This window comes from Equus caballus, chromosome 10 (genome assembly GCF_041296265.1).
Source record: "Equus caballus isolate H_3958 breed thoroughbred chromosome 10, TB-T2T, whole genome shotgun sequence".
In the NCBI taxonomy this organism is placed as follows: domain Eukaryota; kingdom Metazoa; phylum Chordata; class Mammalia; order Perissodactyla; family Equidae; genus Equus; species Equus caballus.
The window spans coordinates 12360028-12387920 of NC_091693.1; the positions used below are offsets into that span (position 1 = coordinate 12360028).

The 27893-nt window shown below is 44.2% G+C and overlaps 1 pseudogene; it reads left to right on the plus strand.

The window, feature by feature from the left end:
• The window catches only part of LOC106781831 (cell adhesion molecule CEACAM21-like), a 116246-nt pseudogene that overhangs the window by 18079 nt on the left and 70274 nt on the right, over positions 1-27893 (plus strand).

Sequence of the window (27893 nt, forward strand, 5' to 3'; positions counted from 1 at the left end):
TTGTGCTTGTGCAAAAAAGGGCATGTGTGTGTGTGTATCTGTGTGTATAGGGATGAGAATACCTGCTGAAGAAGGCAGAGCATTCAGCTGTCTCCAGGGAACAGAAATCTACATGGAAGGGAAAGAGAAAGAAGGGGATGAGGGTGGCAGGAATGAGGGACAGAGAGGCAGGGTCTTTGGCAGAGATTCCCCCCACCCCAGTGCATGTGATTTGGTGAGGACTCCTGCCCACGGAAGAAGCTCAGCACAGAGGGAGGAAGGACAGCAGAGAAGGACAGTAGTGCTTGTGAGCATTTCTGGAGCCAAAGCTCTTCTCATGTAGAGTGGGACAGAGTAGGATACAGATATATGGAAGCCCCCTCACCCCTTGTCTGCAGAGGGCATGTCCCCTGTCAGGGACTCCTGCTGACAAGTGAGAGGGATGATTCCCTGATGGGAGGTGGGAGGTGGGAGGTGGGAGAATAGAGACTGGCTGTGGTCTCCTGGGGAGGACACAGCTGTGAAAGGGGACAGAGCACTTCTGTTTGGAACTGAGGGGATGGACAAGGGGGCAGAGTAAGATGAGGGATGAGGGCTCGGGAACAGGAAATTCTCAGTGAACTGGACTTGGTGAGGGGCAGGAAAACCTCAGTTACTGCTCATTTCCCAAGTTAGTCATCACTGAGTATTGAATTTTGAAAACTGATGATGATGATAACTTATGTGAGGTGACATCAAATAAACACCTTAACCAGGAGCACGAAACATTGTCCTTACCCACCACCATCAAATATTGGCAAATAAACACTAGGACGTTGAGGGCCCTGTGGACACTCGTTCATTCATCCACAGGTTTTTCCAGCCTGCTCCAGACACTGAGGGTACAGGATTAGACAAATCCCTGATGTCAGTAACTCACATTCCAAGTGTAGGGGGGCAGATAAGCAAAGAGATCTAGAATGTGACGTGAGGGACTGACAAGTGTCATGTGGGCAACAGAGAAGGGAAAGGTCAGAAAGTGAAGGCTGAGGGCTTTTAGAGCAGGTGGTAGGGAAAGTATCTCCCAAAGATGTCCCCAAGTGTGAGCAGGGTGCTGAGGGCAGTGAGGGAGTGAGCCAGGCAGACACCTGGGAAGCGTATCGGGAAAAGAGGAAATACCAAGTTCAGAGGGGCTGAAGTAATAGTTTTCATGTTGCAGGTCTAAGAGATGAAGATACCTGTTCAGGACCCAAGGCCTCATCTTTCCATCCAAATACATAGGTTGTCAAAGCAAATAGTCAATAACCAATCTACAGATTAGAGAAATACTTAAAAAGCTTACTTGAGGACTGACCCGAAGGTGTTTGCTTCCACTGGGAAGAAAGCACTCCAGGGAAGCATGGTTTCCAGCATGGTTATATACCATTTCAGAACAAAGGACATATATCAACTGCCACAGGAGCACAATATTTTTCAAAGTCACAAGGACATGTTTCGCACGCACACAGCAGGTGAACTTGTCCTTGTTTCTCTTGGAGGAAAGCTTAACGTCAAAGAATTACTGGGATTGGAATCAGAAAAGGGAGACACTCATCCCTATCTTTAGAGAGTGCATTCTTTCCTTTGGAAAATGTTTGAAGCAGACGTGCAACGCAAAGGCAGAGGGCCATGACTCAGGCTGCTCTGGGAAAAATAAGTTTTACTTTGAACCAGGTTTAAACCAGAATGGCCTCCCCATACAGCTCAATAAGGGAAATCTTAGCATCCTTATTATTTTCAATAAGATCCAAATATTGATTGATCTCTCTCTCTTCCCTCCTAGTCATGCTCGTAACCTTCTGGAAGCCACCCACCCACCACTGCCCATCTTAATATTGAATTGGTGCCACCCAACACTGTTGTAGGGAAGGATGTTATTCTCCTCGTCACCGATCTGCCTGAGAATCTTGTAGGCTATGTCTGGTACAAAGGGGACAGGGTACAGCCCAAACTTGAAATTCTATCATATGTAATAGACACATCAGAAATATTCTAGGGCCTGGATACAACGGTCGAGAGAAAACAGAACCTGATGGATCCCTGCTGTTTCAGAACACCACCCAGGAGGACACAGGATACCACACCCTACAAGGCTTAAAGAGAACTTTGTTATATGAAGTAGGAACAAGACAGCTCCACATACATCGTCAGTCATTCCTCTCTGACCGCTGGGTATCAGTTGGGGTGAATTCTACTTCACACAAACAGGACTGACGGGCCTGCACTGTGCCTACATCCCCCTCTGCATCCTATCCCCTGTTGGGATTTGAGCATTTAGTGCAGGATACACACAGTGGAGACAAACCTCACAAGACTGGAATTCCTATCCTGGAACCGAGCCCCTGTAGTTATTCCCTGCAGAGAGTAGGACCTGGTGATGAGAGTAACTCAGTAGAAGGTGGTCAATGTCAGTGCAGCCCTTCAGGACAATCCCCGGGAACATGGCCCTGGGAAAGACCCTGCGGGGTTTGGTCAGGGCCTGAGATGAGGAGCCTCCTGGGATGCTCACAGAGAATCTCAACTCAGAAAGTCCCTGCCCAGACCCCTGGCCCAGGGCTCCTGACCCCAGTGACCCTGGAAAGCCTGTGCCAGTGTTGGGTTTAGGCCTTCTGGAAAGGGCTGACAGGGGGCAATGATTGCCTGGCTTCCTGAGTCCCAATTCTCCTGAGCTGGTCACCTGCCAAGGCTCAGCCCCATGAGCCACATCTGGGCAGGGGTGGAGTCTGGTCATTCACCTGAGACTCAGCATAGAGAGCACAGATGGACAAGGTCCCCAGGCCTTTAACTGACTTCCCTGGGAAACTTCGAGAATACAGAGGAAGGTCAGTATCTCTAGGGGAGGAACAGAGGAGAGAAAATGCTGCTGGCCGCTTCTCATCTACCAGGCATCAGGCCCAGGGGCATTCTCTCTCTGAATCAAACAATAACAGATGTCACTTATTTGAGCAGCTCCTCTCTGGGAAGATTTAAGTCAGGTACTAGGAATGTTTTAAGGTTAATTCACTGGCAACCTGGAAGGCAAATGTTTATCCAATTCACTGAGGAGAAACTGAGGCAAAGGGAGATAAAGTCACTGAACCAGGATAACACAGAACATGAGCGACAGACACGAGGACTGTCTTCAGCCACAGCCCCATCCTCTCCTCAACCGGGAGCCTTCTTAGGTATCTTTGGACCCCACGACCACCTGCCAGTTCAGGTCCTCTCTTCTTAGGTGTCTCCGGTTCAGAGGGAAAGATTCTGATCTTGGGAGTGGAAGCAAGTGGAGAATTTTTCCCCGTTTACTCTAGAACTAAATTCCCTGCATCCGTAACCACAGTCAGTGCAGGGAATGTCCAGGCCACCCCCTTAAGTGTCTGATCCAACCTCCCTGCACTGGACTTGAAATCACTAGTTTCCTGATGTGTTGGTGTCACTCGCAGTGGCATATAAAGGAAAGACTTTGCCATCTCAGTCCCCACTGTATACCTGAAGTCAGCAGCTGGCCTATGTGTAACAAACTTTAATGGCTTTTGATGGAGGGAGGAAGGAATGTTGAGTGAATGAACGAATGGTCCAAAATCTCTTCAGAAACTGGAAGCTGGATGCAGAAACCTTGGACTTGTGGCCACACAGGACAGGTTCTCTTACCTGTCAGGCCCTGAGGCCCATGTCTCCGGTCTTTTACTGCTCCCTAGAGAAATACTCCTTCCCACAATTGGTCTGAGACACTGGAGTATGCATCATAATGTTCCCATATGGAAGAATTTTAACTTTTCTTCAAGTTTCTCTCTCCTAACCAACAAACATAGATGGTCCATAAGGGCTAGATTTGTAGCAAGTTCAGACTCCCCGCTTTCCATCATTCAATGCTTCCTCATTTGTACACGTCCACAGCTGCCCTCAGCAGAGAGAGAAGAGACCTTAAAGACCAAAGATAAAGATCAGGTTCTGCTGCCAAAGCCAGGCAGCTCCTGCCTGTCACCTCACTCCCTTTCTGGATCATTCCTTGGACTCTCTCTATCATTTACTGGACCACTGGCTCATGCAGTTGCAGTTATCTGGGAAGATCTGATCCACATCTTTGCCCTGAGCCCTGAGTACTCACCCGACTGCCGCACTTGCTCCTGGTCCTCATGGGTTATTTACACTCGAACGCCAGATCCTTCATTACCCATCTCTAGGAGAACCTTGAAAATGGGCCCTCAGAGAAAAAACACGTCACTGGGTGATGGAGGTGTGTGCAGTGGGAAGGAATCAGCCCTGACTGGCCAGGCAGTCAGCTGGTCAGTGAAGAACCAGGAGAGTCATGGAGGGAGGGCTTGGGGGGATGGTGGTCTCTGATCCTCTTCCTCTTTCTTTGCAATCTCAAACCCTGCTAACATATTGACACTTGAAAAATCCGTGCTTTCTCCCAGATGTAGAGTAGGTGGCCTTAGGTTCTCTGAGTGCCCTGATCCTCATGCATTTGTCTTGAGATCCACAAACCTGCCTTGTTCTTTTAAGGACTTGTGTTGGCTGAGAATTGAGAAATGCCAACTCTAAATGAAGATGTCTGAGAGGAATCAGGGTACCACACAGGGCAAAGTTCTGTCACCTGCACAGTAGATAATCTACTTATCTACTTATCACAAAGCAAGAACTCCAGCCCAGTGGAGCACAAGGACCCTGTGGTGTTCATGTGAACCTGGGACTCAGAACACCACCTTCACGTGATCAATCAACAGTCAGAGCCTGGAAGTAATAGGGGTTACGGGATTCTGTGTAAAATCTTTTGGAATCATTACTATATCATTTTGCACAGTGGCCGTGCAATTTTCCCTTCCTGCCAACAATGAACGAGGGTTCCAATTTCTCCATATCTTCCCCAGCACTTGTTTTCTGTTTTGTCTATAGTAGCCATTCTAATATATATGAGGGGGTATCTGATTAAAGTTTTGAATTTCATTTCTCTAATGATTACTGATGTTGAGCTGTTTTCCCTATATTTAGTGGTCATTTGTTTATCTTCTTTGGAGAAATGTCTATTCAAATGCTTTGCCCATTTTTCAATCAGGCTATGTGGTTTTGTTGTTTTTGAGTTTAGGAGTTTTTTCTATACTCTGGATATTGACACCTTATTGATATGTAATTTACATATCATGTTCTCCCATTGCACAGGTCCCCTTTCACTCTGTCGATTGTAACCTCTTGAACTATTTATTTTGACAACTTCCAATTTATTTATTTTTAATTTTTTTCCCTGTGTTCTTAGTGTCATAGTCAAGAAATCATTGCCAATTCCAAAGTTATGAAGCTTTGCCCATATTTTCCTATAAGAGTTTCATAGCTTTGGGTCTTACTTTAGGATCTTATCCATTTTGAGTTAATTTTTGTAGATGGTGCAAGGTGATGGTTCAATTTCATTCTTTCACATGTGGACATCTTGTTTTCCAAAATCATCTGATCACATTATTGAGGTTTTATTCCCGGATCACTATTGTATCCCATAGCATAAATGCCTCTCTTTATACCACAAAACAGTGCCACACTATTTTGATTCTTTAACTCTGTGCTAAGTTTTGAAATCAGGAAGTGTGAGTCCTACAATTTTGCTCTCCTTTTTAAAGACTGTTTTATGATTCAGGGTCTACTGAATTTGAGGTTGGATTTTTCTATTTCTGCAAAAATTTCTTTTGAATTTTGATAAAGATTAAACGAAACATGCAGCTAGTTTGGGGTATATTGTCATCTTAACAATATTGATTCTTCCAATTCATGAATATGGAAGTCTTTCCATTTCTTTGTGTTTTCTTTAGTTTCTTCCTGAACGTTGGTAGTTTTCAAGGTACACATCTTTTACCTCCTAGATTAAGTATATTCCTAAGTATTTTATACTTTTGGATGTTGTTGTAGATGCAATTGTTTTCTTAAATGTTTTTGGAATGTTTATTGTTATTTTATGTAAGTGTAAGTGATTTTGAGTGTTGATTTTGTGTCTTGCAATTTTGCTGAATTTCTTTACTGGTTTTAACAGTTTATTTTGTGTGTGTGTGTGTGTGTGTGTAATCTTTAGTGTTTTCTACATAGAAGATTATGTTTTATCATAAAAATGATCATTTTTGTATTTTCTTTCCAATTTGGGTGACTTTTACTTCTTCTTCTTGCCTAATTCTTGTGGCTAGGACTTCTGTACTATGCTGAACAGAAATGATGAAAGCAGCATCCTTGTCTCGTTCATGATCTTAGAGGAAAGCATTCAAGGTTTCACCATTGAGTATGATGTTGGCTTTTCATTTATGACCTTTGTCATCTTAAATAGTTTCCTTCTATTTCCTCCTAGTGCCTTTCTTTTGTTAAAAACCGCAACCACTTCTCTCTAGAGATTTCCTTCAGGGGGATATTCAATCCAGAGCCCTGGAAATAAAGTCCTGTCAGATTGAGACATCCTTTAGATTAGAATCTCTTCATGTCCGAAAGTTGTCAAGACTGGGCAGGGCCATCCTCATCCCCGAATCAATTATTTACCAAGAAGTGAATGCCTTCCCAGTGTATGAAAGGTTCTGCATAGGGCTGGCAAGCTTGCCTCCCCCACAGACATAGAATTATATAGGGCAAGTGGCCTTCTCTTTTCAGAGGTCAAAGAAAGTTCCAGGAAAAAATTGATGGAAGTTCATGAGAGAAAAATTACACATGATGATGAGGTTGTAGGACACATGGGATGAGAAGAGGATTCTGGTGCTGATACTACAGAGATGTCCAGGGGCACAGGTCAGGGACCAACTTCTTGTGACCTGGGGATCAAAAGGGGTGGTGCAGCCTTATCCTTATAGGTTGTCACCTGATCAAAGACACTCATCATTCTGCAGCGGTGAGTGCCATCCTCTGAGTCACTTTTTCAGAGCTCACTGGGTCCCTGTGAGGGGCTGAGATCTCTGAGGAAGGAGAGTGGTCCCAGGCCCCAGGCCCCCTTTCAGTGAGTCACCTCCTCTGTTTCTCTCAGAGCCAGTGTCAAGGCCCTCCACCTTAGTCAGCATAGGACATAAGGACCCCAATCACAGAACATACACATCCCGTGCTCCTGACCTGCCTCACCATGAGACCGGGATCTCCATCCAGCGGTTCTTCAATGACCAGAGTCTGCAGTCCACAGAGCAGATGAAGCTGTCCCAGGACCACAGCACCCTCACCACACACCCCATCGGGAGGGAAGATTCTGGTGGTTGTAGTTGTGAGGTCTCCAACCTAGTCAGTTCCAGCAAAAGTGGCCTCCCCTGCCTGCATGTGAAATATGAGTTTGGCCCTCTGGCTCTCTTACCTTCCTACATGTTATTAAACTCTGGATAGATGTTTTATTTCTTATCTGTCAAATGATAGTTCTCATGAACTTTTGAAGTAGAGCTGTTGTAATAGGCAAGGACAAAGGTGGAAACCCCTTAGAAGACTTGCATTGAGTCAATCAATGCTCAACAATGTGAACTATCATTATTGTTGGCTTGAGGTCACTTTCCACTCCAGATCCCAGCTCTTGTTGCCCTCAGTTGCACCATCTCCACAGTGGAAGGAAGGTCAGCGGTTGTGCAATGAGGGTTGGGAACCCATGATAAGCTCTCAGGAACCAGAGCTCTCTCCCTCCCCCAGGGGGAGGCATGGATGGCACCTGAACTCTGATGCAGACACTGGGAATACACAAGGGGACACAGATGGGGGTAGCAACACTGATCTTTTTCTCCTCATCTGATTCCTTCTGAAGAATTCCTAAAGTCTTCTTGAGCATTCTTATTTTCATGGCAACTGTTATTTGTGTAGGTGCAGTAAGACTCTGTCCTCCTTGTTACTAGGATATCATTGGAAACATTGCTGGTACAACCACAGCTTTGAATCAAATTTCCTAGTTGAAAATGACGTCCGTAGGATCAGGTAGGACCCCACATTTTAAGAAGCTAAGGTTGACTTGATGGATATTTTTGGGCTCTGGAGAAGACAGGGTGTCACTCAAAGCTGAAGAGACTGCAGATGAGTCCTGATGTCTAGGCTTCCTAATGTCAAGAGGCCATTAAAAGTCCCATCGGACGTTCCTTAGGAAAATCGCATCAGAGGAAACTGTGTCGTGAGTGTGCAAGCCCCCTGCACCTGTGTAAACAATCAGGCAAAACTGAGTGAGAGTAGCCTTGTTTAGGATCAAGAACACTCTTCATTGTAGATGAAGTTTGATCAAAATGGGAGTGACTTTGCAGAAATGTTGCGTTTGCATGCAAAATTCCAGCAAGCACAGCCTTCTGATGATCAGCTTCCAGCCCTGTTCACTGTCTCTCAGCTATTTTGCACCTCTTTATAAATTGCAAGGAAATTATGGAGATGCAGATTGGGTCTTGGCTGATAGAGATGTCCTTGTGTTTGCCTCCCACTGTGCAGTAAGCAGTTTTGTAGTGACCTAGAGGCCTAATGTTCCCTCAGACTCACTAAACTTTAGACAGCTCTTCCTCACTGTAAACTCTTGCCTCCATTTTCCTAGAGCATTTCCTTTGAAATATCATTGCAATTTTTCATTGCAGATACTTTCTCTGCCCTTTTGAAGTGTATTTAAGTCTCCTTAGACTTTTCTTGCAAGTTTTAGGACCCAGGGACTCTCTTTCTCAAGGACCTGGTCCCATCCCTTTGAAATGGAATCCTCCTAGAAGATCCTGCCCCTACTTCCCAGTGTCTGAAAGAGGGCAGCAGCCTAACTTTAGTGGGTCCCTTTAAAATCAGCTTTAAAATCTGCCTCCTATCAAGAATTGATGAGAAGTTTCATTTCTCCTTTGAGTAAGGCTGATTAGAATACAGAAGTGGCCTCCAATTCCCTCTACCTGCTCTTAAAAAGTCTTCAGCCTTTAGTTTCAAGGTTGAATTCATTCTTTCTCCCCTATTGTACTGATCTTGAATGAAGTATTTCTACCTCTTTAACTTTGGTGCAACTTTTACTTTGACATCACCTGCCTGTCTGTAGTTGATCCTGTCATTTGTCACACAGTGTTAAACCTCACCATATTTTCAAATTATCAAATTTCTTTCCTTATCTGTCTATAATCCTCCAAAAGAGCATTTCCTATTTTCCTCCCTCCCTTCTGATTTGGCATTCACAGCAGGAGATGACCTTACCGCACAGAAGTTCCAGGTTATCTCCTCCCTGGCCATTGTCCTCAGGACTTGAGAAGCACTGTGAGCTCAACGCCAATGACTTGAGAGAGATCTGGGAGGACCTGTGGTAGGTGTAAGCATCTGCTTTTGCCATCTTGAAATTCTGAATGTGTTTTGAACAAAGAGCCCTGCATTGTCACTTTACATTGACTCCTACAATTGGTGTAGCTGGTTCTGTCCCTGGAAGTGACCACTAGTTGATGGACTCCTTTTGGGGGGGAAAAAAGTATGATGTCATCAGGAGTTGTAGTATGTCCTGTAGCCACTAGTGCAGCACCACCGCATGGTAACCTGGGGTCTGTGAACACAGGCCTGTAGGAGTCTGGCTTTTTCTATTCTACTTGTGCCCTCATAGGCCTCTAACAGCCCCACCTCCCAACCCCAGCTTCCAGAGGGAATGATTTCCAGCCCTGAGTACTTCAGAGATTCAAATTTTTGACTCTACAATCCAAGCAGGGGGGCGAATCACAGCGAATTGGCTCAAATGTGAATAGCAGCAGTCTTAGCAAAATACTTAAACTACAGGGATTGGAAGAGTGTGTGTGTGTGTGTGTATGTGTGTGTGTGTGTTATGGTGATGAGGAAGAAAGCAGTAGAGTTGTCATCCTCCAAGAGGGCAGACTTTTGATAATTCCTGAAAGCGAAAAATCAGTAACTAGCCTCAGAGCATGTTATTCGGAGATGACTTTGGTTCCATCCAGAGGAGTTGATGTTGTTTGGGGCAGGTCTCCTCAGGGTGGCCCAGACAGGAGAAGCCAGGACCTTCCTGTGATCACTCTGAACAGAACACACAGAGACACATGGCTTATCATGGCCAAGTTCAGTGTTGGCATAAATACAAGAAAGAGAACATCCAACAGGAGGGAGCCAGGACTGGTTTTGTTCGCAGCGTGAACATCAGGAATAGAATAATTATTTCATTTTTCTGGGTGCAGTGGGCTGCATGACAAGAAGTGAAAATCTCCTTGGAGTTGTAGGTCATTCACTTCAAAACAATCTCCTCCCCTCCCGGGCAAGCCTTACACACCGGATTAAGTTTTGGCTAAGAAGTCCCAAGTTCTTAGGTCTTTGTCTGTATGACATACAGAGACTGACATGTTTTCTCTATTTTTTTGACATCAGGAGCAAGGAATTTCAAAGTCACAACCTTGTTCATGAGCCAATATCATCACCAGTTCATACGTGGCTTTCTTCCTTTTAAAAAGTATTATTTTATTTTCTTATTTATTTGGGACCAAGCTCTACTTAGAGTTTTCAGAAAGAACCCCAAGGACAGGACTGGAAATCTGGCTCACTAAGGAAGCTCTGTCTTGGATGAACAACCAAGGAAATCAGGAGGCTGCTGCCATGTTGGTTTCAGACAACAGAACCTTTGCTGCAATTGGCAGTAGCAAATGCTTTCCCACTCTTGGCTTCTTGGGACCCAATACCCGCATGGTCCTGAGTGCCGGGTGAAGCACAACATTCATCTCACAAGAACCACTTCCCTTGTCCACAATGTAAATCTGCTGTCAGAGATTCCAAGAATCGCTGTCTTCAGCTTCTCAGTCTTCCATGTGTTTTTTAAGGGAGTCGGAAGGGAATAAGTTGATCTATGTTACTAACCCTAAACCTCATGGGACATCTCGATCATAACAGCTCCACAACCGAGATCTTTACTCCCCCCACCTCCCAACCTGATCCTTCCTGAGTCTTCCTCTTCTCAGTCAAGGTCAAATCCATCCTTCCAGGATCTCAGGTGAGAAATCTGCATGGTATTTTTGATGCCTCTCTTGCTCGCCCACTAATCCACCAGCAATCTTTGCAATCTTTCTACCAAGTTCTTCCTTAATCAACCTAAATTCTCTCTTTGATGTGACCAAGGATTCTTGGTTTTCCTAAATTCTCCCCCTAATGTTTCCTCAGACCATTATTTTTCTCTCAAAATCTCTATCATCTGACATCTTATATCCCACTTTTTATTCCCTTAATTTTATCCAATTATCTCCAGCGTCTTCTTGAATAACTCATTTCTTTCCCCAAATATCATTTTAATTTTTCTCCAAACCACCACTAACTTACCTCTTAAAGCCTCCAAATTCTTCGTTCAATTTCTCTCCAAGTTTTCACTTATCCTGCACCAATTTCTTTCTGCTTTAACCAAATTCTTCTGATAATTGTGCCCAAATCCTTATTTCCCTCAAAATTCCTCTTAAGCTCCAAAACTCTTATTTTGATTTTCCTTAAATGCATTCCTTGATTTTACTCAATTCTTCCTCAATTCTCTCCACCAATATTGCAAATTCCCCCCTTAATTTCTCCCAGGTCATTCCCTCAGAATCCAATTTCACCTCTTGGTTGCTGTTCCACCATCCTCAGTCAGCCCTTTGGTTTTCCATCAGAATTCCTAACTCTCCCACGAGTTTCCCTCTCTTGGATCCTTGAAGCCCAGTTTCTCAGCCAATCCCTCCAAACCCTTTTCCCTTGCAGATCCCACTCTCGCCTGCCCATCGATTCCCTGTGCCCTCAGTCGGATCCCTCCCTCTGAGTGGCTGGTGTGCCATCTTCCTCTCCACTCCCTCCCTCTCTAAAACCCCACACTCACCTGCACTGTTCCTTCCCAGTCCTCCAGGGCCACATATCTACACTCCCAGGGCTAGGCACAGCTGGCTAGGCCTCCTGCTCCCTCTTGGTTCCTGCTCCCTGGGCGCCGACAGAGGCCCTGAGTGCAGAGGTAGCAAGTGACTTCAATTTGGGGGACCCTAGGATGTCAGGTGACCTACCCCCTTGGTCGCCGCCATATTGTTTGGATTACTTAACTGGAAGGGGGGGGTCTCTTCATCTTCTGCCCACCTGATTTAGGCTTTCTTTTCTTATGGCCATGCCCCCTCCTTTTTCCAAGCCTCCTCTTGAAGGTGCAAGCACTTTTTACTCTTCTCAGGTTTAGGGATTGCTGGGAGCGCCCTCTCCATGGGCCTTAAAATGGGACTCTGCAGGCTTTCCATAGGAGAGGGTGGGTTATGCTTCTGTTAGAGGGCCTTCGTTCCCTCTGACTGCGCTCACAGTCTCCCTGAGCTTCCCTCAGCCATTCAGAGATCTGGGGGAAAAGTGTTCCGGGCAAAGGTAACAGTTAGTGAAAAGGCCCAGAGGTGACAACCAGCTTGAGGAGAAAGGTAGGAGACTGTGTCAGAGAGGTGGGCAAGAAACTGCTTTATTCCATTTGTAGGGGCCTGTCATGATCTGATTTCTCTTTTCTAAAGATCATTTCTGCCAGGTGGAGAATAGATCTTAGAGAACAAGGGTGGCAGCAGGGGGCAGCAAAGAGGCTAGTGAAATAGTCTAGACAAGAGCTGAATGGGGACAGGAGCAGGACCAAGGCTATGGAAATGGTGAGAAGTACTCAGATTATGAGTCTATTTGGAAGATCAAGCCAATAGCTTGAGAAACTCAAAGGATAGTGATGCCACTATGGAGCTTGGGAAACTGGGAATGGAGCAGGTTTGGAAGAGCAGATGTGGTAGGCTAAATAGTGTCCACTCCCAAAATAGCCACATCCTGATCCCTGGAACCTGTGAATATGTTACCGTCAACTGAAATAGTCTAGGTAAAGGTTTAATGGAGGAATTCTTTCAACAATCAAAGTGAGGACCTCAAGTCCTAGGAAACAGTCCAGCAGGGTATTCTAAGGAACTGCTCTGAGATCTACAGATCTGAGTTCAATTTATAGCCTTTTTTTAACCTTTTTTTTTTTTTTACTTTTTATTAAGATTATGATAGTTTACAACCTTGTGAAATTTCAGTTGTACATTACTGTCAGTCATGTTGTAGGTGCACCCCTGCACCCTTTGTGCCCACCCCCACCCCCCTTTTCCCCTGGTAACCACCAATCATTTCTCTTTGTCTACCTATTTAACTTCCACAAATGAGTGGAGTCATACAAAGTTTGACTTTCTCTATCTGGCTTATTTCACTTAACATAATACCCTCAAGGTCCATCCGTGTTGTTGTGAATGGGATGATTTTATCCTTTTTTATGGCTGAGTAGTATTCCATTGTATATGTATACCATATCTTCTTTATCCAATCATCAGTTGATTGGCACTTAGGTTGCTTCCACTTCTTAGCTGTTGTGAATAATGCTGCGATGAACATAGGGGTGCATGGGACTTTTGGAATTGCTGATTTAAAGTTCTTTGGATAGATACCCACTAGTGGGATGGCTGGGTCAAATGGTATTTCTATTTTTAATTTTTTGAGAAATCTCCATACTGTTTTCCATAGTGGCTGCACCAGTTTGCATTCCCACCAACAATGTATGAGGGTTCCTTTTTCTCCACAACTTCTCCAACATTTGTCACATTTGTTTTGTTTATATTTGCCATTCTAACAGGTGTAAGGTGATATCTTAGTGTAGTTTTGATTTGCATTTCCCTGATGATTAATGATGATGAGCATCTTTTCATGTGTCTATTGGCCATCTGTATGTCTTCTTTGTAGAAATGTCTATTCATGTCCCCTCCCACTTTTTGATTGAGTTGTTTGATTTTTTGTTGTTGAGCTGTGTGAGTTCTTTATATATCATGGAGATTAACCCTTTGTGAGATATATAACTTGTAAATATTTTTTCCCAATTAGTGGGTTGTTTTCTTGTTTCAATCCTATTTTCCCGTGCCTTGAAGAAGTTTTTTAGTCTGATGAAGTCCCATTTGTTTATTCTTTCTATTGTTTCCCTCGTCTGAGAAGACATGGTGTCCGAAAAGATCCTTTTGATACTGATGTCAAAGAGTATACTGCGTATGCTTTCTACTAGAAGCCTTACGGTTTCAGGTCTAATCTTTAGGTCTTTGACCCATTTTGAGTTTATTTTTGTGAATGGTGAAAAAGAGTGGTCAATTTTCATTCTTTTACATGTGGCTTTCCAGTTTTCCCCACACCATTTGTTGAAGAGACTTTCTTTTCTCCATTGTAGGCCCTCAGCTCCTTTGTCAAAGATTAGCTGTCTGCAGATGTCTGGTCTTATTTATGGGCTTTCAATTCTGTTCCAATGATCTGTGCACCTGTTTTTGTACCAGTACCATGCTGTTTGGATTACTGTAGCTTTGTAGTATGTTTTGAAGTCAGGAATTGTGATGCCTCCAGCTTTGTTCGTTCTTCTCAGGGTTGCCTTAGTAATTTGGGGTCTTTTTTTCGCCCCATATGAATTTTAGGATTGTTTGTTCTGTTTCTGTAAAGAATGTCATTGGGATTCTGATTGGGATGGCATTGAATCTGTTGATTGCTTTAGGTAGTATGGACATTTTAACTATGTTTATTCTTCCAATCCATGTGCATGGAATGCCTTCCCATCTCTCTATGTTGTCATCAATTTCTTTCAGGAAAGTCTTGTAGTTTTCGTTGTATAGGTCTTTGACTTCCTTGGTTAAATTTACCCCAAAGTATTTTTTATTTTTTGTTGCAATTGTGAATGGGATTGTGTTCGTGAGATCTTTTTCTGTTAGTTTGTTGTTAGCATATAGAAATGCTACTGATTTATGTATGTTGATTTTATACCCTGCTACTTTGCTGTAGTTGTTGATTATTTCTAACAGTTTTTCAATGGATTCTCTGGGGTTTTCTGTATATAAGATCATGTTGTCTGCAAACAGCGAGAGTTTCACTTCTTCATTGCCTATTTGGATTCCTTTTATTTCTTTTTCCTGCCAAATTGCTCTGGCCAAAACCTCCTGTACTATGTTGAATAAGAATGGTGAGAATGGACATCCTTGTCTTGTTCCTGTCCTCAGAGGGATGGCTTTCAGTTTTTGTCCATTGAGTATGATGTTGGCTGTGGGTTTGTCATATACGGCCTTTATTATGTTGAGGTACTTTCCTTCTATACCCATTTTATTGACAGTTTTTCTCATAAATGGATGTTGGATCTTGTGGAATGCTTTCTCTGCATCTATTGAGATGATCATGTGATTTTTGCTTCTTCTTTTGTTAATGTAGTGTATCACGTTGATTGACTTTTAGATGTTGAACCATCCCTGTGTTCCTGATATGAATCCCACTTGATCATGGTGTGTAATCTTTTTAATGTATTGCTGTATTCGGTTTGCCAAAATTTTGTTGAGGATTTTTGCATCTACGTTCATCAGTAATATTGGCCTTTAGTTTTCCTTCTGTGTGTTGTCCTTGTCCAGTTTTGGGATCTGGGTGATGTTGGCTTCATAGAATGTGTTAGGACGTGCTCCATCTTCCTCAATTTTCTCGAATAGTTTGAGAAGGATAGGTATTAAGTCTTCTTTAAATGTTTGGTGAAATTCTCCAGAGAAGCTGTATGGTCCTGGACTTTTATTTTGGGGGAGGTTTTTGATTACTGTTTTGATTTCTTTACTTGTGATCGGTCTATTCAGATTCTCTATTTCTTCCTGCTTCAGTTTTGGGAGGTTGTAAGAGTCTAAGAATTTATCCATTTCTTCTAGGTTGTCCAATTCGTTGGCATAGAGTTTTTCATAGTATTCTCTTATGATCTTTTGTATTTCTGTGGTATCCATTGTGATTCCTCCTCTCTTATTTCTAATTTTATTTATTTGAATCTTCTCTCTTTTTTTCTTAGTGGGCATGGCTAAGGGTTTGTCAATTTTGTTTGTTTTCTCAAAGAACCAACTCTTTGTTCCATTGATTCTTTCTACTGTCTTTTTTGTTTCAGTTTCATTTATTTCTTCTCTACTTTTTATCATTTCCTTCCTTCTGCTGACTTTGGGCTTTGTTTGTTATTCTTTTTTTAATTCTGTTAGGGGTCATTTGGGATTGCTTATCTGAGCTTTTCTTGTTTATTGAGGTGAGCCTTAATGCAATGAATTTACCTCTTAGGACCGCTTTGCTCCATCCCAAATTGGTTGGTATGGAGTGTTTTCATTTTCATTTGTCTCCAGATAATATTTGATTTCTTCTTTAATTTCTTCAATGATCCACTGTTTGTTCAGTAGCATGTTTTTTAGTCTCCACATTTTTGCCGCTTTCCCAGCTTTATTCTTGTAGTTGATTTCTAGTTTCATAGCATTATGGTCAGAAAAGGTGCTTGGTATTATTTCAACCCTCTTGAATTTGTGGAGGCTTGCTTTGTTTCCCAACATATGATGTATCCTTGAGAATGTTCCATGCACACTTGAGAAGAATGTGTAACCTGCTGTTTTGGGATGGAGTGTTCTATATATAAGTCCGACTGGTCTAGTTGTTCATTTAATTCTATAATTTCCTTGTTGACTTTCTGTCTGGATGATCTGTCCATTGGTGTTAGTGGGGTGTTTGGTCCCCTACTGTTATTGTATTGTTGTTAATATCTCCTTTTAGTTTTGTTAATAGTTGCTTTGCATACTTTGTTGCTCCAGTGTTGGGTGCGTATATATTTACAAGTGTTATGTCTTCTTGGTGGAATGTCCCTTTTATCATTATAAACTGCCCCTCTTTGTCTCTCTTTATCTGTTTTGCTTTTAAGTCCACTTTGCCTGCTCTAAGAATGGTGACACCTGTTTTCTTATTTTCATTATTAGCTTGGAGTATCATCTTCCATCCCTTCACCCTGAGTCTGTGTTTGTCTTTGGGGCTGAGGTGTGTTTAGTGGAGGCAGCATATTGTTGGGTCTTGTTGTTTAATCCATCCTGCTACTCTGTGTCTTTTTATTGGAGAGTTCCATTGACATTTAGAGTGATTATTGAAGTGTGGCGGGGGAGCCTAATGCTGCCATTCTATCACTTGTTTTCCAGTTCTCTTGCATTTCTTTTGTTTCTCTACCCATAATTTTTGGACTACCAATTCAGGTAGGTAGTTTTCTATATTGGCTTTCTTATTATTTGTAATTTGTGTCTTTATTCTTGATATTTGTTTAGTGGTTACCATGTGGCTTGTATAAAACATCTCATAGATGAGACAGCCCATTTCCTGATAGCCTCTTATTACCTTAAATTAAGCCATTTCATCCCTTTCCTCTTCCCCTTATAGGTTGTTATTGTCAGATTTGTTTTTCTTCTTGTGTTGTGAGTTTGCAGTTAAAATGACAAGATTATATTTATTCTTGGTGTTTCCCTTCCTTTTATCTTTAATGTTATACTTAGCCTTTGCTCACCTGTTCTGATGTAGAGCTGCAACTTTCTGATTTTGTCTTTTCACTTATCTCCTTTGCTCTGGCTTTTGTAACTCATTTCTTTTTTTTTGTTTTTTCAGGTATGAGGATCTTCCTTAGCATTTCTTGTAGGGGAGGTCTTGAGGCGATGAACTCCCTTAATTTTGTTTATCTAGGAAAGTTTTTATTTCTCCATCCTGTTTGAAGGATATTTTCACTGGGTAGAGTATTCTTGGCTGCAAGTTTTTGTCCTTCAGAGTTTTGAATATGTCATTCCACTCTCTTCTAGCCAGTAAGGTATCTGCTGAGAAATCTGCAGACAGCCATATGGGCATTCCTTTGTAGGTTATTTTCTTCTGCCTTGCTGCCCTTAGTATTTTCTCTCTGTCATTGACTTTTGCTAGCTTCACTGCTATATTCCTTGGGGTTGGTCTTCTTCCATTGATAAAGTTTCCATATCTATTAGCTTCTGTCACCTGGAGTTCCATTTCTCTCCCCAGATTTGGGAAGTTCTCAGCCATTATTTGTTTGAACAGGCTTTCTGCCCCCTTCTCCTTCTCTTCCCCCCTCTGTGCTACCTATAATCCTTATGTTGCATTTCCTAATTGAGTCAAATATTTCTCAGAGAGTTTCTTCATTTCTTTTTAGTCTTAGTTCTCTCTCCTCCTCTATCTGCAGCATTTCTATATTCCTATCTTCCAAATTGCTAATTCTGTCTTCCATGTTATTGACCCTACTGTTCAGTGACTCCAGATTTTTCTTAATCTCCTCCATTGTATTCTTCGTCTCCAACATTTCTGATTCATACTTCTTTATAGTGTCAAGCTCTTTTGTGACATCGCTCCTGAACTCAATGAGTTGTCTATCTGTATTCTCTTTTATCTCATTGAGTCTTTTAATGATGGCTATTTTGAATTCATTGTCACTTAGGTTATAGATTTCAGTGTCTTGGGGATTGTTTTCTGGGTACTTGTCATTTTCCTTCTGTTCTGGAGATATAACATATTTTTTCATACTGCTTGATGGCGTTGATTTGTTCCTCCGCAAATGGATAGAGTTTAGTTACTGCTTCCACTTGCTTCTGCTATGGGGGTGGGGGGCAGCAGCTGTGTAATCTGCACTGATCATGATCTCTGTCAGCTGTTGCTGACGAGATGTGGGCACCTCCTTGTGATCACAGTGGCCCCGTGGGGTATCCTGTCAGCTGTGGGGAAAATTGCAAGGGGGCCTTGGGTTGCTGGTGCCTACTGTCACAGACCACTTAGACATGCTCCCTCCTTAGGGTCTGCCACGGTGTTATGGGCTTTCACAGCGGCCAGGAGCAGGTTCACCTAGACTCGCAACTCTGCCACCATCAGGGTCTGCAAGAACTCACTTGTCCACTATGGGCTGTAGCAGAGCTATGGGTATTTACAGCAGTCGGTGGTTAGCTCACCCAACTGTGCTACATCTGCCCCAGGGCCTTCCAGTCTTCTGATTTCTGGGCGGGGACTTTCCACTAATGCTGTGCAGAGGATTTCCCTGTGGTTGCTGTAGGACCATGGATTTTCCCCCTGGACCATGGAGAAGTCTCACTGGGACTCCAACTTGCCACTGCCCACTCACAAGGTCTCTCTGGCTCTCTCTTGCAGCCTCAGGGCCACAGAAGGACTTTAAGTGTTAGAGGCAGCTGGCGAGTTGCTGCTCGGTATGGGTATCTGTTGCCCCAGGGCCTCCCCATGTTCTGAATGCTGGGAAGGGCTTCTCCCCTAATGCTGAGTAGAGGCTTTCCCTGTGGCTGCTGTGGGACTTTGGATTTCCCCCTGAACCATGGAGCACACTTGCTGGGACTCCAGCAGTCGACCACCTACTAACACAATCTTCTGGGTCTCCCTTGCCCCCTCGGTGCCATAGCCGGACTTTGAGTGTTAGAGGTGGCTGGCAGGTTGCTCCTCGCACCTGGCACAAGTTGCCCCAGGCGCTCCCAGCATTCTGAATGCTGAGCAGAGCCTCTCTGCTATTGCTAAATGGAGGTTTTATCTGCAGCTGCTGTGGAGCCGTGGATTTTCCCCCTGGGGTACGGATCAATCATGGGCAGCTTAAGTAGGGCTGTAGTAACCTGTTTCCACCATCGGGCAGCCCATGTGCTTGGATGGCCTCCCATGGTGCTGTGGCAATGCTATGAGTGTGTCAGACTTTAGAAAGTCACTTGCAGGTACTAAGCTGTCTGGCAGTGGGAGAGTTTTCACCTTTCTCCACCTCCTCCCAGGGGGAAGTCTGTCCACCTTGCAATGTGTAGAAGGACAGGTCTCTCAGGAGTCCTGAGATGGTGTGTGGATATCATTAGTTGACTGGTGAATGTCCAACTAGTTGTAGTTCGAAGTGGGAGTGAAAAAGGAAACTGCTCACTCTGCCATGTTGCTGACGTCACCTCAATTTATATTGCAGTGTAGGTGTGGGAAAGGGCTGACATGTCTAATACACATATACTTCAAAGACAACATGAACCAGAACAGTTTGGTTATACATCAAACAGTGCTTGTAATGTTGGTGTTATCTGTATGTGGAGAGAGGCAAGGACCAGGGTCATTAATTTTCCCCTCAATCTCTAAGAAATGCAACTGAGAATTGTGAAAGTGAGGAATGCTTTATCATTTCCTGTTGTTTATCTCTCCAGCTGGTGTCTTCAGTGGAGAGGTATAGGGTTGCAAAGTCATTCTAACACAGGCTTAAGGTGGCCTTCATGTCTGCTGCAGAGCACAGCATGGATTTTTGTATGGACTTTAAGCCTGTGCAGCTCATTTCCTAGATTTGCCTGTTAGAGCAGGAAGAGGTGTCCCAAAAGTTTGTTTACATTACTTTTGATGGTAAAAGGAAGACGTGATTAAGTGAAGAATCTTGAGATGGGGAGATTATCCTGCATAATCAGGGTGGGCCCAATGTAATCACAAGGGTCCTCTTAGTTGGGGGCAAGAGGGTCAGACAGTAGGAGACATGATGAGAGGTGCAAGAAATTGGATGATGCAAAGAAGGGGCTGTGAACCAAGGAGTGGAGGCAGCTTCCAGCTGGGAAAGCCTAGGAAATGGATTCTCCCCTAGAGTCTCTAGAAGGAACCCAGCACTCTGGACCCACTTTAGACTTCTGACATCTGGAACTATAAGATAATCACCTTGTGTTGTTTTATGCTGCTATGTTTAGCATAATTTGTAATAGCAGCTACTGGAACCTAATACAGTGGTGTAGGTCCCAACACAGAGTTTTGTTTTGAGTATATTCAACTTGAGATGCCTGAGACATCCAGGTGGAGATGCTGAGTAGGGTTCTGGAGCTCAGGAGGGAGGTCAGGCCTGGAGTAATAGACTTGGGAGCCATTGACATACAGATGGAATTTGAACCCCTGGGCCTGAAAGAGGGACTCTAGCAGAGTGAGGCCTGTAGTGCATCTCACCATTTTACCTAGCTGGGCCAAAACTGATAGTGATTCTATCTGTGGACGCATCTGTAGTCAGCAGAATTGGCTGTCCCCCTGTTGTCCAGCAGCTTGGACACTGAGGCACCCTAGCTGAAGGATTGTCTCCTTGGAAGCCACTCTTGGCTTATCAGAGAGAGTAGTTGGGAGACCTTGGGATGGCTTGAATGAAGAAGACAGGCAAAGACCAAGCCAGGGGTCTAGCAGGGGCAAAGTGGAGAAGAAGGCAGCAGAGGAGGCTGAGGAGGAACAGTGGGAGGAACCAAGGAGAGGGCAGGATGAGATGAGGCCAGGCATTCACAGACATCAGCACCCAGGAGGGGTCAGGCCTGAGAAGAGGCAGAGAGGAGTAGAGTTTGACCTCCACCAGCTGGGCTGTAGTTGGAACGTTGTGAGCAGAGTTGAGGTTAGACTTCAAAGGAAAGAAGAAACACATGAGGCTACTGACTCTCACTGAAGAATGGACTTTGGGATGGCATCCCCACTCCAACCCCCAGCCCGCCCTTTCCTTACCCCAACATTCAGCTTGCCAGGGGACTGGGTCACTCTGGACCTTGCTACTTCCTACTACTGGAAGCCACTGCTCAGAGACTATGGAGCTGTGGAGGCAGCTGAGGCAGGCCAGACTTGTGCCCATGGGGCAGGGCCCACCTCCCCCATCCCTGAGAGGGATCCTCCTAGCAGGAAGTGCTGGCAAGACCTTCATGACACCAGGGGTAGACACTGAAGTTGCCAGGGAGTCTGCTCTGGATCTGGGAGGAGCTGGTGAGTGAGGGGTTTGGAAGGGCAAGAGATGAGGGGTGGAGAGAGAGAGAGAATGGAGTCATGAACAGGATTGAAGGGAAATAGAACGGGCCAGAGTTTGAAAGCCCAACATGGAGAGAAAGGAATAGAGAAATAGAGGCAGAGACAGACACAGAGAAAGAGACGGAAAAAGACAAAGATATAGAAAGACCCAAAGAGTGAGAGACAGGAATAGAGAAGGACAGAGGCAGAAAGACTGAGAGAGAGAGAGACAGAGATGAAAAGCAGAGATTGCTTCCCACAGCAGAGACAGAGAGAGATTAAATCTGAGAGACCGAGAGACATGGAGACAATCAAAGGCAGGGGCAGAGAAATCGAGACAGACAGAAAGACAGAGAGTCAGACACAGACAGAAAGCGACAAGTGGAGACAGAGAGACAGATAGGTAACAAGAGAGGGAGACATCATACGAGAGATGAAGAGTTTAAGCCTCAGAGACACACACAGAGAGAGTTAGAGACAGTGAGGGACAATGAATTGGAGAGACAAAGAGAGAGACAGAGGCAGAGATCAAGAGAAACTGGGAAAAGCAGGATGGCAGTTAGGATCCAGGGACACAGTAGGGACCCCACCCACGTGCTGTGGGCCTGGATTGTTCAAGAAAAACATGTTTATGACACCTTTAAAGATGGTGAGGCCATAGGTGTAGGGATCACTTCAATGGGATTTGGTGGTAGAATACAGAGAATGGGCTCAGCTCTGAAGACAGCATGGGCAGATGGGGATTTATAGCCAAGGAGCAGGGTGAGGTCAGTGAATAGAAAATTACTAATAGGACACATCCTGGATAAGGAGATTCTGGCTAAGCCAACCTAACAGGATTCTTGCTGGACGCAGGCCAGGGTGATGAGACATCACCCAGGGGATGGTGGAGGGTGAGGAACCTGATCATATATGGAGGGTGATAATCTGCGGAGGATGGAGGATTCTTGCTAAAACTGGATGTTACAAGGAAGTGCACAGATGGGCCCAGGAGAAGGTTCAGGAGCCTGACTCAAGTTTGGCAAAGCAAAGAATATTTGTCAGGACTTGAGCCGTGACATGCCCCCACCCAGGTTGTGGAGGGGTGCACCCTGACCCCTTGTCCTGTGGGGTGGGATACCCATGACACCCCCTTCCCACAGGAAGGGCAACCTCCACCAATCGGATGTTCAGATACTGGGCCAACTGTGCAGCCTGAGGCTGGAGATGCGGGCTCTGTGGGAGGAGCCAGCCACCTCCTTGGAAGAAGAAGAGGAGGAGGATGAAGAGCCAGAGGGGAAGCTGGAAGAAGGGCACCTGGGTATCTCCTTCCCAGCCAAGTGCCAGCACCTCTCTAAATTTGAGATGACTATCTGAGGCCCTGCCAATGTGTTTCTTATCGACACAGGAATGAGATGCAAATTTAGGCAAAGAAGACTGGGGATTTGCAGGTCAAATCAACTCCAAATGTTGGATCTGTGAAGCTGTCTGAGATGAGGTTGAAGGGTTGGCCTGTGTGCTGTGGGGGTGTTTGCAGGTGATGTGGGAGCTTTGCAGGGAAACTCTAGGGATTCTTGCAGAGGAGCTGCAAGTGTGTTGCAATGGAGATATGTCTCTGTGAAGATGATGGAGATGTGGGCAGATGGCTATTGAGCACCTGAGACTTGGCTAGTCCTTTTTGAGGTGCTGTGTAAGTGTAACATGGACACGGGAGGAGAAGCATTATCAGATAAATGATAACAACCCTACCTGCGTTATAATGTGTGGGTAAATATTATTAGCACAAGTGTTTTAAAAATATATATAACATTCCAAAAATTCTGACCTGTCCTAGTTGTCAGTCATAAGTCTACTTGTTATTTCCAAGTGTCGTACGTCACAGAAACAGCCAAGTGTCTTTGTCCCTTGCTACTGTGGCATGTTTTGTCATTTGCAGTTTTACTATACTCTGTTTTTGCAAATATGTTCCATCTTCAGAGAGTTTCATGGGAAGGACTCTGACACTTGTTCTAGAATGCAGGTTTCTGCTAAAGTTTCAGAATATGAGACTGAGCCGAGTCCGAAATTAGAGAACTCTAAGGGAGAAACTGATGGCCTCATGAAACTGCAAACAAGAACTCAGAAATTGATTACATGGGACTCAATAAATTAATGAGGATGATTCTCATTTTTAGGACTTTTCAATTGAAATGTTGCTGATTTTTCATGTTCCGTTTTTCCAGATTTAAGGGAAGCTCTTTTTCTTTGCTCTCAAGGAACTGTGACTTGTCACAATTTGTAAGCAGAATTGAGACATTTGTCTTCTACCTCTGTCTGATCCCTCCAGAACTTGAAAACTTTTGATGAGTATTCTTATATTCCCGACGATAGAGTTATTTGCATAAGCTCAATAAAAATCTATTCTCCTTATAAAATGACACAACTGGAGACAGTGGTTATGTTACCACAGCTTTGAGTGGAATGTCCTATTTGAGAACAATGGGCATAAAGTCAGATATGACCAAACAGCTTTGAGGAACAAGGATTGTCTTTGTGGAACAAATAAGCTACTGGGAACTATTGGCCTGGTCCCTTGCTTACAGGGTTCCAAGCAACCTTCCCAGGTAAGTAAAAATGGTCACTTCCCCAGCAGGTCCAAGATCCTCAGGATATTTGGGGGAACTTGAGAAGAGAGGAATTCACCGAAATCTATAGGTATTTCAGGCAGAGTCTCATGACAAGTTCTTGGCTTGACTTTCTTGGCCTAATGTAGGCCTAGCATTGCAGTTATTGGTTATTCTGTGCGGCAAGTCAACCAACCTGTGCTGGTGTTCAGTAACATGAGCATGGACAGATCAGTCATTAGTCCATTGAGACATCTTCCTTACAGAGAAAGAGTGAGCAGGATTACATGAAATGGTCCTGAATTATGAACCAGATGTCAGAGATAGTTCATTCCTAGAAATGCCTTCATGTTATGTGCCTGGAGCAAGAATAGGGACAGATTTGTGGCCGGGTTGCTGGTTACACAAAGCTTGGTGATTAAGTAATGTCTATTGGTTATGATATACACATTGGCTGGAAATTATTTGACTTCTTGTTGTACGTCTGAGCAATAATCCTGTGTCCTTTGTAATATCAATCATGTATAGCCTTTCTGAATATCTGTGGGGTGTGGTAATTTATGTACCACAGACCATTAGATGTATTGTATAAGATCAATACTTTAGTGCACACGCTTATACGCACGGGGTAGAAAATGCCCCTTTATGCATATTCTCTACTATGTTTGATAAGGCATTTGCACATACTAATGCATGTGGGGGATCACTGAATGCACACCGTACATAGCAGTAAGGTAATTTGCAATATATTTTCAATACTAACATAGCACAAGGTAATAACATTTCACCGTTCCTCTACAAGATTTTGAGGAGTAGTTTAAGGAGAATTTCAGCTTTGGGTGCTAGTGGTGGAGGTGGAACTTCTTCCTTGCGTCTTGGGGAAAAGCATCATTCTCCTTTTCCCGTTGACAAGACCAGGGCAATAAATATGATACAGAGACTCTTTTTTTCTTCTTCTTCTTTTTGGAGGAAGATTAGCCCTGCGCTAACATCTGCCACCAATCCTCCTCTTTTGGCTGAGGAAGTGTGGCCCAGAGCTAACATCCGTGCCCATCTTACTCTACTTGATATGTGGGACGCCTGCCACAGCATGGCTTGACAAGGGGTGCATAGGTCCACACCCGGGATCTGGAGCAGTGAACCCCGGGCTGCCAAAGTGGAATTTGCAAACTTAAGCACTGCACCACCAGGCTGGCCCTGCAAGATGGTTCTTTTGGACGTTAGTCAGGCATCTTCTCTCTTGCTGGCCAGCTCTAATAATATGCCCCTTCTCTGCCACCATCTTGCCTCTTGGTTATTGCCTTCTGCCTCCCAGCGAGCAGATCGTGCCCTTTGTGCAGTAACTCCCTTCCCACTGTGCCCACCATAATTTTCCCTTGAAGATCTGCCCCTGCCAACCAGCTGGAGGGCTTTTCCTTCTGCTGACTCAAGATGTCGCCAGGTCTCAGAGCTCCCCATTCTAGTGGTCCCCTAAAACAAGGAAGTGCCGTCTCTAAGCCCCTCTTCATACTTACGGTGCCTGCCTCTGTAACCCGTCCTGAGGCAGGAGCTTTTCAATGCCTCCTCAGGACTCAGCTCCAGAAGTTTACCTTTGAAACCATTGTAGCCCCCAACCCCCCTCCAGGCTCACACTTCTCAGCCTCCTGCCCTGATGCAAGTTTCCTCCCTGCGGGGCAAGGCTTTCCTCCAGATGGGCACCACTGCCCTACTGAGAGCCCACACCAGAGACTCACCCCAACAGGAGAAAGAAATCCCCAAAGAACCACCATGAGACTCCATTCCAGCTTGATCATACTTTATTTCCTCAGTTTCAAATCCTTCTTTGTCACAGAGGCGTCTTTTATTGTCAGGGAGGCAGAGTTGGTAGATGATAATGAAAGCAAGACCAACATCTCAAAATTTCCTGCCAGTGGTTGATGAAACTATGAGGTTCAGAAAGCCAAGACAGAAAGGTGTGCGTCCTCCTGAAGGTGGCTCTCATAACGTGGGGGGATTTATAATTAGTAGTGAAGCACATTGTCTGCTATTAACTTCTCACAAGGCATCATCTTATGAAAGGGCGGTGATGTGGTCTTTTCTGATTTCATGATGGGCCGGCCCCGTGGTGCAGCACTTAAGTTCCCACATTCCGCTTCTCGGTGGCCTGCGGTGGCCATTTGGGATCCCGGGTGCGGACATGGTACCCTTGGGTGACAAGCCATGCTGTGGTAGGAGTCACATGTATACAGTAGAGGAAGATGGTCAGGGATGTTAGCTCAGGGCAGGTCTTCAGCTCAGGTCTAATCTTTGATGAACAACAACAGAAAAGATTTCACGAGGATATTGCAGTATACAGCTGGATGTATAAGTAGAAATTAGGGCACAGTCTCTTGTGCTGCTTGGCGATGCATCATCTTTTTAAAGAAATCTGTGATCCTGCTCTTGAAACATTTCTCATGCAAAACTGCTTATATGCAACTGAAGCCATCTTGCCCAGTACATACATCAGCATCTCATTGATTTGAAATTTAGATAAAGGTGTTAAGAGAGTCAGGACCTTCTCCATTGCATATGTCATTAATCAGTCTTGTATGAGGTTCCAGATCACATCAGTGACAAATGCGATCAGTATTCGTTTTAGAATTCTCTTGGTCATCTCCTTAGTAAATGAAACCATTGAATTCATAGCAAGAAGGTTCCAAATGTTCCTGTTGGTTTCTGCTGAAGCAATGACTTCGTTCCTGGAGAACTGGCCTCATATATACTCTACCATTACCCCTTTAACAAGGGTATTGTGCTGGGTGAAAGGCACAAATGTACCCCTTTAGACCTAATAACCTTAAGTTTGGGACCTTGGGTGTGGCCCAGTATATTCAAGATAAGATCAAACTTTTGTATCTTGGGAGGCCAAGGCATTTCACGACCACAGCTGAGTCACAGTTTCCTCCTAAATACCAATGGCTTGCTTAAACAGAGTTATGTGTGAGTGCAACTGAAAATGAAGAAGTTAAAAAATCTTCCCTGGGCTAAATGATGAGCAGAAAAATCCTTTGACTTCAAGTGTGCTAACTGCAGCTGTGGATCTTCAGCATAATCAATTGTTGGTCTAAATTAACCTCGTCTTTCTGGATCTGTGTTGAGGATTATTTTAGGCTGGTTACTTTTAAAAACTGCAGATGGGAAGGAGGCTCTGAGGAGCAGAAATTACTTACCCTTTGTTAAGAGATATTTACATTGTAAAGGAAGACTCCATCTGTAAAAGCGTTTCCCTCTCTGCACCAGGAAGAAGAGGGGATGACCCTATCTCAAGAAACTCTTAATCAATGCCAAAGGCAGGGACTTAAATCTGCATCTTGTTTTCTGTACTTGTGTGGTAATCTCTCATGATCAAGTCCCCCTCCACCTCCACCATCCTCCTTTGTCTTTAGCAAAAAATAATATTTAAGGTTGTGGCTTCAGCCATTTACTTAATCAGGTTTGATTCTTATCTAAAAGTTATAGGACCACCAGTAACCAGACGCCCCCCTGCACTGATACCATTTTCAGAACTTTTTTTTTTTTTTACATATTCTTCCCTTTGTCTTGTAAAGAGAGAACTCACATACCTATGCCTTCAATTTAGCCCTACCCTCAACCCATGTTTTGCAGCATCTCTTTACTGCCCATGGGTCCTGTCCCCATTGCTATTCCACACTATTCTCTAATTAAAAGAGCACTACTGCCAGACCTCGAGAGTCCAAGAAATCTTTCTTTTGACTCCTTGGCTCGCCAAGCCAGCATCATTTCTGGTGGCCTGTACGGGGATCTTGCTTCATTGGCTTGTGAGCTCCAGCTCTGGTAAGTTCCCTTTTTTCCTTGTGCCTTTCTCTTTTTTGAAGA